This window comes from Amphiprion ocellaris, chromosome 1, assembly GCF_022539595.1.
Source record: "Amphiprion ocellaris isolate individual 3 ecotype Okinawa chromosome 1, ASM2253959v1, whole genome shotgun sequence".
NCBI lineage: Eukaryota > Metazoa > Chordata > Actinopteri > Pomacentridae > Amphiprion > Amphiprion ocellaris.
The window spans coordinates 5,925,002-5,936,987 of record NC_072766.1 but is presented as its reverse complement, the minus strand read 5'-3'; the positions used below and the strand labels follow the sequence as shown (position 1 = coordinate 5,936,987).

Sequence of the window (11,986 nt, the reverse complement as noted above, 5' to 3'; positions counted from 1 at the left end):
CTTCGAAGCCCAGGGTTGTGGAAAAAAAAAATGTCTAGAAAAAGAAAAAAAAAACAATGTCTTTTCCTTTTCACTTTTCCTTGACCTGAAAACATAATGAGGTCAAGGAAAAATGTGAAGAAGAATTCATCCAACAGCACTTATTCTAGTCTATACTACTATTCTAGTCTATATAATTGTGCAATGGTTGGTGTTGACATGGGTTGATCATGATTAAACAGCAGCAACAACAACAACAAAAAAGTGTGTCTAAAAAGTGCATCTGACATACTTTGCCTTGTTCTCATTGTGCTCTTTCAGGCAATGCTTATAAACATGGACAGCTGGAAAAATATTACTGCAATACCAAGGTTTAGTCAAGAAAAAAAAAGAGCAATACATAGGACTATGAGACTCAAAAATAATTTCAATTTGTATTTATCAACATAAATTCCAATTAGTAAGATTGAATGGAAATAGTTCTATCAGAAATAGGCATAACTCATCAGACATGCAAATATATTACCGTACATTTTCTTCAAAAATAATTCTAAAATATCATTTGGCCACACAAAAAAGCTCAAAATGAAGCAATAAACCCAATCAGAAACATTATTTATCCCTGAGGAGAAATTAGGTTTTGTAACAGTGGCTGAAGAAGGTGCCAAAGAAGAAAAAAACACATGAGCATATGCGATAATAAAGAAACTAAATGAGATTTAAACATTTTGGAATCATAATGCAAATGTGTTAGAGACCAGAAATAGTCTAGACAGAAATATTAGTTGACAATATACAGAAAATATTCAGACATACAGAGATTATACAGTGGTTTATTGTAGTGTAAATATACTGTATATCTGATAATTAATGCAAATTGAGTATAGGGTAGATTTCAATGTTAACTTTACTTTATAGATATAAGCTTACATACAGAAGTGATTTATAGAAGGCGACAACTTCATAAGAAGCTGATTTTTTAAACAGTGGTCTAACTTTTATAGTTTAGCTATAAATTTAACATGCATGCATTGTTAAAAGTTCAAAAATATATAAGCCTGCTAGCAAGTTGAGGCATGAGATGGAAAATGCCACATTCAATTAAATTGTGATCTGCATCCCTTGTTGGTGATTTGTTGTAGTGAACACTGCGACACTGCATCACTTTGAATGTGGGACAGCTTTATCTCCTTTCCTTTTGGAAAGGATGGTCCAGTTTATCCTATGCTAAAGGAGATAAGAAAGGATGCACTGAAGCACCTTTTCGACCAGCTCTTATCATCACCTCCACTTAGATACTTCCAGACCATTTCACTGAACCTATTGTTTCTGCAGCTGGATTATCCTGTCCTTCTACAATTATACATAGAGTACAGTAGTATGCATCCCAGTTTCTTCTATACCTATGCAAATAGAACTTTGGATACCATATAAAATTGCACATTTTAAGGTATGTATTTAGACTTATTTTTGCAATTTCGAAAAGAGGGGATCTCAGGATATGGGTCAATTTATAATTGCGGGACTTTTTGTAACATAGTTGACAGGTATCATTGTTGACATTTTTGCAGTTTTCAGACCTAAAATCAACATGGCCACCTATAACCAAACACCACAGGGCATTTTCACAGAAAGATTCTTCTAAATATTATATATAAAACTGAGTAAAAGTGAAATTGAAAGACACTACTTTATATTAAATAACTCAGAAAGCCTTGGAGTCTGGCCAGTCTTTTCTTCAGGAGGAAATGACATCATATGGTCATGTGATTTGGAATTAACACACTTAATTGAGAGGTGCTTTTGTAATGGGTAACTTAATTGATTTCTTGGACACAGATACAATTTGTTATTTTTCATATAAAATTTGATATATTGCCAAAAACGATTTATATATATATATATATATATATATATATATACACACACACACACACACACACACATATATATATATATATATATATATATATATATATATATATATATATATATATATATATATATATATATATATATATATATATATATAATATCTGTCATGATTATCTCAAAAAAGGGGAACACAATCAAAACTATTTTTGAATAAGCTCATTTTATTACTAAGGTGGTTGTTATTAAATTCAGACGGTTATTTAGTTGGAATTTTAGTGATTTAGTCATTTTTTTTAAATTAAGTGATTGTTTCCATAATAAATAATTATGGAATTTGTAAAAACATGATCATAATGAACATAAAGAACTTTTTTTCTTTTAAACTTTCAATAAAAATTGTATGCAAGATATATCCCATGGACTTCAAAAGTCCCTCAATTATATATTGACCCATATCTACACCTGTGATGACGTTTTGCAGTATTTTAAACAGGCAGGCAGTCACGCGCTTTTCTGTCCAATCATTTACAACTTCAGTCCGGCCCACCCATTTAGCAGGCTTTGTCACTGAGGCAGTTCCTTTGTTCTACCGGCTCCATGCTCACCACAATCCTCCAACCTCTACATAACTGAACATCATCTCTACAATTCGCATCCTCTTGGTAGAATATTTAAACTCGGTATGTGGAGATTCATTCTTACCTTCTGCCTTTGATTGCATCTTCGTGACACCAAAGCCCGCCAGCCAGGCCAACTGACATTTCCTGGGTAAAAACCCCCTTCCATCGTCGCCTGGCCGATTCCAAATATCCTTCAACTGGTAAATTCTCATCATTGTGAAGGTTTGGATTGTTCTGACTCCTTCAGTTCTCTCGAACTCCACGTGGGAAACTGTCGCTGGGCTCCTAGCTCCGCCCATCCCGCCGTGACAGCAGCGCCAGCGGGAAAATTGAACATTCTCAACATCTCATTCCTGCTCCAGCTCCGAGGCCTGACACCCAAACACCCGCTCGACGTGTCTCTTCTCGGCGTCTATTCCGTTTTTGAAGCAAAGTCCAAGAAATCCGAGTTTTTTCAGCTCCTGCTACTTGCCGCCCAACTTCCGGGTTTCGGGCCGTAGTCTCCGCACACCAGAGTGACGTCACATCAGATGCCTCGGAAAATCCTGACTCCTGTTGTTCCAGCGCCCTCTGCTGGTGGGGACCTCTACCTCCAGCCGCAGCCGGATACTGGTAAGCAGTGATATGAGTACAATTCTGTTAAAATCATCTTAATCAGACTTGTGACATTAAATTTAAAAAAAAAATATTTACAAATGAACCTTGAGCTATTCTTTCTCCGTGTTCCTTGGCAGAGTATTGTGACCATCAGTGTATGTGAATCCCTCTGTGCACAGCATTACTCAAAAACGGACAAACGGATTTTGATGAAATTTTCAGGTAAGGTCAGAAATGACACAAGAACCACCTCATTAGATTTTGGCATTGATGCGGCTTATGTTATATTTGTTAAGGATTTCCCATTGCGAGATAGCGGCTGACATGGCTTCACTGTAACTATGACAACAAGTAAACGCTACGTCAGCTGCCTGCTGATGATCACGATTGTGCTCCCATTTCAAATCCACTGGGACTTATCATAGAAGGAACAACTGATTAAATTGTGGGGTGTTTCAGAGTCCCATCAATTCCCGCCTAAGCCTTCCAAATAAGAGCATGAAGGAAACGGTTATTTTAACACTAGCAAAACAAAGGCTTGCAAAAAGTGATGAACTGATCAACAGACCTTTATAACAGTAATTTACACGTGATTCAGTATCCATACATAACGTACACATGCATAACATATGCCTGTGCTCAGCACAAGGTCATTTTTTAATTAAAGATTTCATCTGCTGGAAATGATACAAAGACTGAGCAGCTTTGGCAGAGTACTGCACACTCTGAGTGCTTTTCTTGTTTTATTTCGCAATTAGGAGTAAGTAATTCTAGGAAAAACATGACAAGCCCATAAAACTCACAACTAAACAGGTTATAGTACTGTAAGATTTAGCTTTAAAATTTAAAATATAATATTATCTTCTAAATTAATAACACTGAAGAACTGCTTCTCTATGGTTAATAATATTCTAGGATCCCAACCTTATCGTGTATTACAGCCAGGTAAAGAGATGTTTTGTATAATTTTGCACGGTTTAAATTGTTAGTACAGAATAAAAATCCACATTATAAACAACACTACAGGGTCTTCTTTGCAATACTTAGACTTGATAGGTTAATTTGAAATACCAGTCATATTATTTTACTGGAAGCACTTTTGCGCAAGAGCTGTCGTTAAAAATTTGCTATAAATTACAGTGACTTGACTTGATATCTCTAGATTCCAGCTAGATGGAAGTAGAGAAGCTTTGCAAAATGCACGAGTTCTGTCTCCTAAGGCCAATGTGAATCATTTCCCGGGCCGCTCACTTGTGTATAGTCTTTTCAGTCTTTCTAAAACCGTGGATAACTTGTTGGCATTGTGTCTTTGGCCAAGGCTTGTGATTAGATTTGCAGTTTGATAACTGTTGCACTAGGAGGACATATGCTCATTTGATGACTTGTTAGAATCATTGGTTGCTTCAAGGTTCCTATCTGGTTCTCGTAGTTGGTTTGAGGTCTTCCTACCAAACCTTTGCAGATGTGTGATCAATGGTGGTCCCATATTTGCCTGCTTTCCCTGTCTGCTGCTCTGTTAGAATCATATTCCTCATCCTGCAGAGAAATATTTCACAGAGGAAATAAACCCTGTCTCGTGACAACGAAGCATCAGGTTTGGTCACATCTGTGCCCCAGTGTTTTCCTGGCAGCCTGCCGTTTCCACTTGAGTAAATTAAAGAAAGCTTATCCATGCAGCAACAATAAACGTCTTCCCTTCACACTTTATTCCTGCAAGTTAGTTCTCACATAAAGTCAGCAAGGCATGTTTTTTTATTAACCATAAGCATTCATAATATACATATATTGTTAGGATAAAGGTGCTCTAATAGTCAGAGCCAGAACTGATAGTGTTTTCTGTTTCTTCCATGACTTGGTTACTGGAACCTGTGCAAGAGGACATGAGCCCCTATTGAACACTGGCACCAGGAAACCCATGTCCTGGTGTTGGTGCACTCACATCTGCCTCTTGTACCAATGGTGTGGTCTGTCCCCTAAGCAACACGTCCATTTCAGGAGTTCCATCCGTGACAAACCCACCAGTTGCTAGCACCATATTGTCAGCTCAAAAGCCACGTGTTGTTCATATAACACATAATCTGTCATAAATTCTCAGTATTATTGCGGCCATGCTTTACTTTGATTTCCTAATTCATTCTTTAACATGTAGAATATTTTCTTTGTATCATCTCACTATAATCATTAATAGTGTCTTGCCTGATGTTCATCTGTTTGCATTCAGGTTGAGAAGGTTGCACAGGCTAGTATGAATTGAAGGAAATGCAGCACACTCCATTTCTCTATCAGTTGACTCAGCTCATCTGCCCTCCTTGGGAACACAGGTTTGGGTGTCTGTGACCTCAGGGACTGTCTGTGTAATGCTTGCTAATCTTAACTGGAAGTATAAATGCATGCCATTTTTGAAATACGTGGTTAAATGTGAATAAGTGATCTGTCTCAAATGGAGCTTTGTGGTAGTTCAGACAGGCACGCAGCCACACTGCTGACAAGCCTCTTGTCTGTCCAACAAATGGAAGACTTCCGTTCAGCCCACCCACTTAGTGCACTTTATAACTGAGGCAGTGTTCATTCATTCTGCCTGCTCCATGCTCACTGCATTTCTCCTACACAAAGATCTGAAAATCATCCCCCCTCATCCCCAGCCTCTTCCTTTAGAATTTCCATATCATACCCCTTTAACAAGTCAGTGTAATCTGACATGTCCCCAGAATGTGTATTTCACCTCAAAATACTTCAGATTGTTCATTCTACCATGGCTGTAATACCCCTGGTTGAGCTCTGTTCCAAAGGGGCTGTTTCAGTATCCGTAGCTTTATATCCAACTGAGCTGCCACTGCCCAAAGCTCTTTTCAGGAAGAGGGTCTCTCTGCCACTGACTGTTCAGTGAGTGGCAGATCTCAACAGGCTGCACACCTTAACAGCTCATTCAGAAACGCGCCTTCTAATCTATTTTGGAAGGAAAGATTATGGAAATGGTCGTTTGTCTAGTCACTCAGAAAGCTCAGAATCACATTCTAAAACAATGAAAAACTGGATTTTGTATAATGTGGCTCGTCTGAAGTTGGATTCTTTGTTTTCAGTGTTCATACTGTGTTCATTTAAACGTTGTGAATCTCAGGCTCTGCTGGGGGGTTTGTGATCTTAGGGACTGTCTGTGTCATGCTTGCTCGGATTTTTCCAGAGCATCACTCGAGCAGAGTCTCCACCAAATGCATGCCATTCTCCAATAAATGGTTAATGGTTAGATTCCTTAGATGTGCCTATGCAAAACACTTTCCAGAAAGACTATTACTACTTGGCCATCAGTGTCAATGTAAAACTGCAAGAGGCTGTTAAAACATTTACTGCAACCTTACTCATTAGTTGTAGTATTTTCTGAAGGGTGATATAGATCTTGCTATTCATCCAAAATACATGTGTGCATTTTTTAAAATGCACATCTTGTTATAAAATGGTAGTCAGTGATAGTAAGTCCACTCTCCATGGCAACCAGGAACTAAGGTGTCGCAACAGGCATAGCCTTTTTGTCATGCTTTTCTTTAGATAGCTCTCTTTCTTCATGCTTTGGTTGCAGCCTGTTTTTACATGCAATGAATTATTTCAGTCTCCTGAAGCTGTGTGTTCAATGCTTTCCTAAATTTCTGGATAACACTCACTTGTGCATGTCAATATATTTGTAACACCACATGTAAACTGTTTTTTTAATGCAGTTGATTTTATCAAAACTCATGCCGGTGTTCTTCACTGGATTTGCATTGCCCCACGTCTAAGAGGATAAATTAAGTGTCTCTATGTATTCTAGTATGTAATGAGGAGAGTGTGAAGTTCAGCTGTAAGTAAACCTCATCCCACAATATGCTCGTGTTATTTACGTTGAGTCCTTCCTAGAGTGGTGGTTTTATTCTTTGCTTTTGACTCAAAATAGGAAAATGAAAGTCAAGCAGCTTAATGTGTCCAGTTATGGTCAACTGTTTCTTATCACAAGTCTCATTTTCACAAGAGGCAAATAAACCTTTTCCAGTATTCTTACTTCTCATTGCAGTCAAAAATATCTGTTTGCTGTTTGCCCTGTATTGATTTGGCAGAGGCTGCCTTTACATCTTTGTAACCTTGTGCTTACAGGCTGTAAACATGGTTTGACTCGCATCGAAGGATTTATAAAACCTTACCATCATTTTTGGTAGCAGTTTTGCACTACTTTTGTTTTCTATGGCATATGAGATGTTTGAACATAGGGAAATAAAGTACTGTATTTCTTTGAAAGTAAAGGAAATAAAGTACTTAATTTCCTTGTCTGCCTTGATTATCATCCCTCTGTAATGTGGTGTGTGAGGGTGTATTTGTACAGTGAAATATAAATACCATTGTAAAACCTACATGTAGCACTTGCAGTGTAATAGCGTTCATGATTGTGTTTACACAGACTTTACAAACCCATCCCTCCAGTTGAAATTTCCCTCTATCCATACGGGACTTTATGCACATCAAATATTAATGTTGTACCAACAGAAAATGGTCGCTCCAAAAAGGGATGACCTACTTCCCACATTTAGCCCCAAAGGAACTGTCTTTGGAAAAACATGAGAGAGGGATGTTTAGCCAACAGGGCTGCTCTTTTAAGCCTCAGCTGAACATGGTTTTTAATCGCACCCTGGTTCTGTCTCCATTTTTTTCTTTAGCAATCCATCCCGACAGACAGAAGTTTCTGTCACTTTAAACATAACCATAACTATAGCCACAACATGGAGCATCCTAAAAAAAACGAGAACAATACAAAGCAAAAACAACTACCAGAACTCTTTTCATGTTTGTTTTAGTACCTCTCACTTACCAAATTCCAAACATGGTGGGATGAAGAGTAGACATTGACAATTTGTAAGAAACGGTAGATCTTTCAGTATTAAGGAGAATATAAATGATGCACTCGTATAGTAAATAAATAAACTATGGAGGATACCAAAACTACAAAAGATGCCGTTTTGAAAAGACTTTTGAGGTTATTCCGCTTTTCTGCAAGTGGAACCCGCGCACAAGGCATTATGGGACTGGAATGTGACATTTAGAAGTAGTTGTTGTAAGCGCTATAATACAGAAGGAAATCATAAGAAAAAGGAACCTATAATCCTTCCAGGTTATGCAGACTACACTGCAAAAAAGGGGGAAGGCCTGAAATAAATAAATCAAGAGTCCAGAGCAATAATTAAAGTATTTAAAAAATACATAAACATTCTGTTTTATAAATTCTGGAACCCATTTGTACAGGGAAAGCATTAAGTTGCAAAACCACAAAGCAAACAAAGAATTACAAGCTAGAGGATTTATCTTTGCATTGGTTAAGAATCCTAACACTTAATGGCACGCCTGCATAGTGATTGCAGTCTACAAAGACTCTCTACAGTTGTCAGTCATCTATTCATTTCCATGCCAGCTAAATCCTGAGTTCTTATGTGAAAACTGCTTTTATTAAATAGGTGTCACAATCAGAAATATTTCAAATAACCTTTGACTCTTCAAGGTCCAAAAGAGAATTGCAGATGTAGGCTACTAGCCTTTAAAAGGATAACTGGCAATGAGAATATATTAATATTGCCAAGCACTCCATAATGTTCACTATTTGTGATAATTTTCATTGAGATGCTGTACAGAGCTATGTAGTTTAACCCCTTTCAAAACACAAGGCTCAGCTTCGGTCTCTTCAGCTCCACGTTCTGCTCCTCTGTAAGCTGCAATGTGAGCAAAGCTGAAATTCAACCTGAATTCCTGCAGGCTATGTGTCAGCGCTAAACTCGAGTCTCTGCTTTTGTACTTTTGGGCACTTAGCACTTCCTTCCCTGAGGCAAAGTGGTCATTTGGCCAAAAGAGCCATATCATCCACAAACCAGTTTAAATTACATCTGTTTCTTCCAGATCTTGCTCTTCCACTGCTGTCACATGGATGCATTGTGTAAAAAATTGACTTTGCCACCATTGGCTAACAGTAATAACTTTGTTTAGTTGTTGTCTGACATGACTTGCCCGTGGTGGTTGTGTCAAAGTCTGCAAAATGTTAAGGCTGTTAGACAGTAATACATGGTAGGTTATAGAGTAAGTGCAGTGAATTTGATGTGAAGATGGAAAATATTAGGTTTGACAGGCAAACCTGGCTCAGTCTCAGTGAATCCTCAGGGTAACAATATTTTTCACTTATTCTATTGTTGATTACCGTTCTATAGGATTGTAAGCGTCACATTAATATGCAATAACTTGATAGTAATGAGGCTCGTAGGAAGAATAATTCCTGTGGAAAACTGCCTCAGAGTGGGTACAGGGCCTCATGTGTTGGTGATCCCCATGTGAAAAAAGAAGCTCAGATGCCAACTGAACACACAGATGCGAATGTGTGAGCAGGCAGTCGTAAGTGTGCGCACACATAAAAAGGAACAGTAAACAAGAAATAATCACCACGCAGTCATGAAAAGATTTTTGTCTGCTGCACATGACAGAAAAAGGAATTCATTTGTTTTCCCAGTATCTGTTCGTGCATCCTGTTTTGTATCTGATTGTCTCACCCAAATTACATCCCTATACAACTCAACTGCATTCTCATTTACATTTTGAAGGAAACGTATGCAACAGGAGACTGCAGTTAAGTCCCATATGGGAGCATAATTCTGAGACTTAGGTTTTCCCTTGTTTGGTTTAGTTTAGGCAGCGAAACTACTAGGTTAGGTTTAGGAAAATATAATTTCAGTTGAAAGAAATACCTTTTTACTGCCTGTTGGAGGCTTCTCCTCCATTTTTTTTGATTTACCAAGGCGACAGGTCTTGCCTCATCTAATACAGAAATATATAAGTGACAGCAAGGCAGTAAAATGAATGGCAAAGACAGATTTTGTTATGTCACAAATAAATCTAATCTGGGAGAAAATATGTTTTCCCTCAAAATGTAATTACAAATGCAGTTCAGTTGTATTGGAATGTCATTTTTGGGAAATGGGGCTGGACTGAGTCGTATCTTTGCTTGTTTCCCTCGAGGTCACAAGGCCCGGCGGTTTATCTAGTGAAACTAAATGCTAAAAACTTTGCAGTTAACAAAATAACTCATCCACACTCGCATTCATACCTATAATCGATTTTGAGTTTCCAGTCTTCCTGAGTTGCATGTGTACGGAACAAAACAGCAAAACAAACAGACCAACAGATATACACACACTCCCACCAGCAGAAAAGACAAATCACAGAAAAGCCAGGGCCAGGAATCAAATGCAATCTCTTGGGCTGTGGACCAGCAACACGAACACCAAGCCACAGTGTTGTGCCACGACCAGGAAATTCATTGCCCATTCATGCCAACACAGAGATTACACCTATGGAGAACAGTTTCAATATAACTGTCATATTCACTCATTCACTGTGCTTAAGGAATATACATATTCATTTACAAAGCTAAAAAAAAAAAAACCTAAACAAAAAACAACTGAATCCTTACATTGAATGGAGAAAAAAGAAATGCAATTGAACAGCTGAATTTGGTGCCAACTCTGAAAACTCGTCACAAGGTGAATGATGGCATGCAGAAAACATGCTTAATATAATGCATGGATACATCTGTGCACTTATGGATGTGCACGACTCTAAATCAACACACTAATTCACTTAAGTGTGTTTGATGTGAATGCGTATGTGAGCGCTACTAAATTGAAAGCACAGCCTGCAGCAGGAAAATATTAAGGAAGCTGTGATGAATGAGCTGACTGCAGTTTACAGCATGTAAACACACACTGCCTACTTCCCATATCTCCAATCCATTAGCTATCATCTGACTGCGTTGAAGCTGTGTGTTTGTTTTGCTCCCCTCTCCTCCCATTTTGTGCCCTCAGTTGCCTGCAACCCTCCAAGAATCACTACCTTTTCCGTTTTCCAATTTCAGCCGCTTCCTCTGGAGCGAGGTTTGATGAATGTCGCTCACATTAGGGTGACCTCTGAGATAACCCCTCCTTTCTTTCCCAAGAAAATTCATCAGGCAGAGTCAGGCAGCCCCAGGGATGTGTGATTCAGCACTCAAGGTGAGTGTTTGTCACAGAGGCCTCAGATGGCCAGATATTGGTGAGGAGCGAGAAGGACAGCGATGTGCTGTTCCTGGCACTCTCATTGCCTTAGCGACTGAGCTGAGACATAAATGCCTTGTATACGTATTGTATACATCAACACGACCCCACTGAGCCGAGAAACGCTAATCAATATTTTATATTAAAACTCCCCTCCAGTCAAAAACAACCTTTTAACATTGTTAACATGACCATATGGTGTTTTTTTTTCATATGCTGGAAGACACGACATGAGCAAATTAAGCAGTCAAAGCCAGAGCCGAGCACCTCCACCTTGAAACTGGAGCATACCGATGATCATATCGAAAACACAGATCCACGCAGTCAGGATTTTATATGAAAACACAAAGAAATAATCCTGTTCACTTCCAGGGTGGGGCTTTTTCATATCTCTATTCTTTTTCTGAATTAATTTGCAGCTCAAAAATCTGCACAATGTAGAGTTACACAGGCATAAATGGATTTTTTCAATCTACATATGTAATTTTCATACATGGAAATGAGTTTTTAGCTATTTAATCAATGGCCAGAAAGGTTCCTTAACAATGGAAAAAGTGACTACATGTATTGTAAAGAGTGTTCACTTATAGAAACAAACCTACAGAGAATTGTCTTTTTCGACTCTGCAGTTTCCCACAGCTCTGCAGGGCACTGTATCATCTTAACTTCATGGTTTAGTTTTTCTCCTGTTTCCACTGTTTTGGTTCAGTGTTGCAGCAGGCAGTTATTTTCAACAGAAAAGATCTTTAGATCCATGTTCATTTCTACCTTTTTAGAAAGTCAACTTTATGCAAATGAGCTGACATACTGGTGGATGGAGTAATTTCT

At 38.3% G+C, this 11,986-nt stretch overlaps 1 long non-coding RNA gene across 1 annotated transcript in view; it reads left to right on the top strand.

The window, feature by feature from the left end:
• Nucleotides 1-2,441: 2,441 nt before the first annotated feature.
• LOC129349311 (uncharacterized) overlaps nt 2,442-11,986 on the top strand; it is a 307,367-nt gene continuing 297,822 nt past the window's right edge. Inside the window, exons 1-2 of the long non-coding RNA XR_008602279.1 lie at nt 2,442-3,086; nt 3,209-3,293. This is a non-coding gene — a long non-coding RNA (uncharacterized LOC129349311). The remainder of the gene's footprint in view (nt 3,087-3,208; nt 3,294-11,986) is intronic.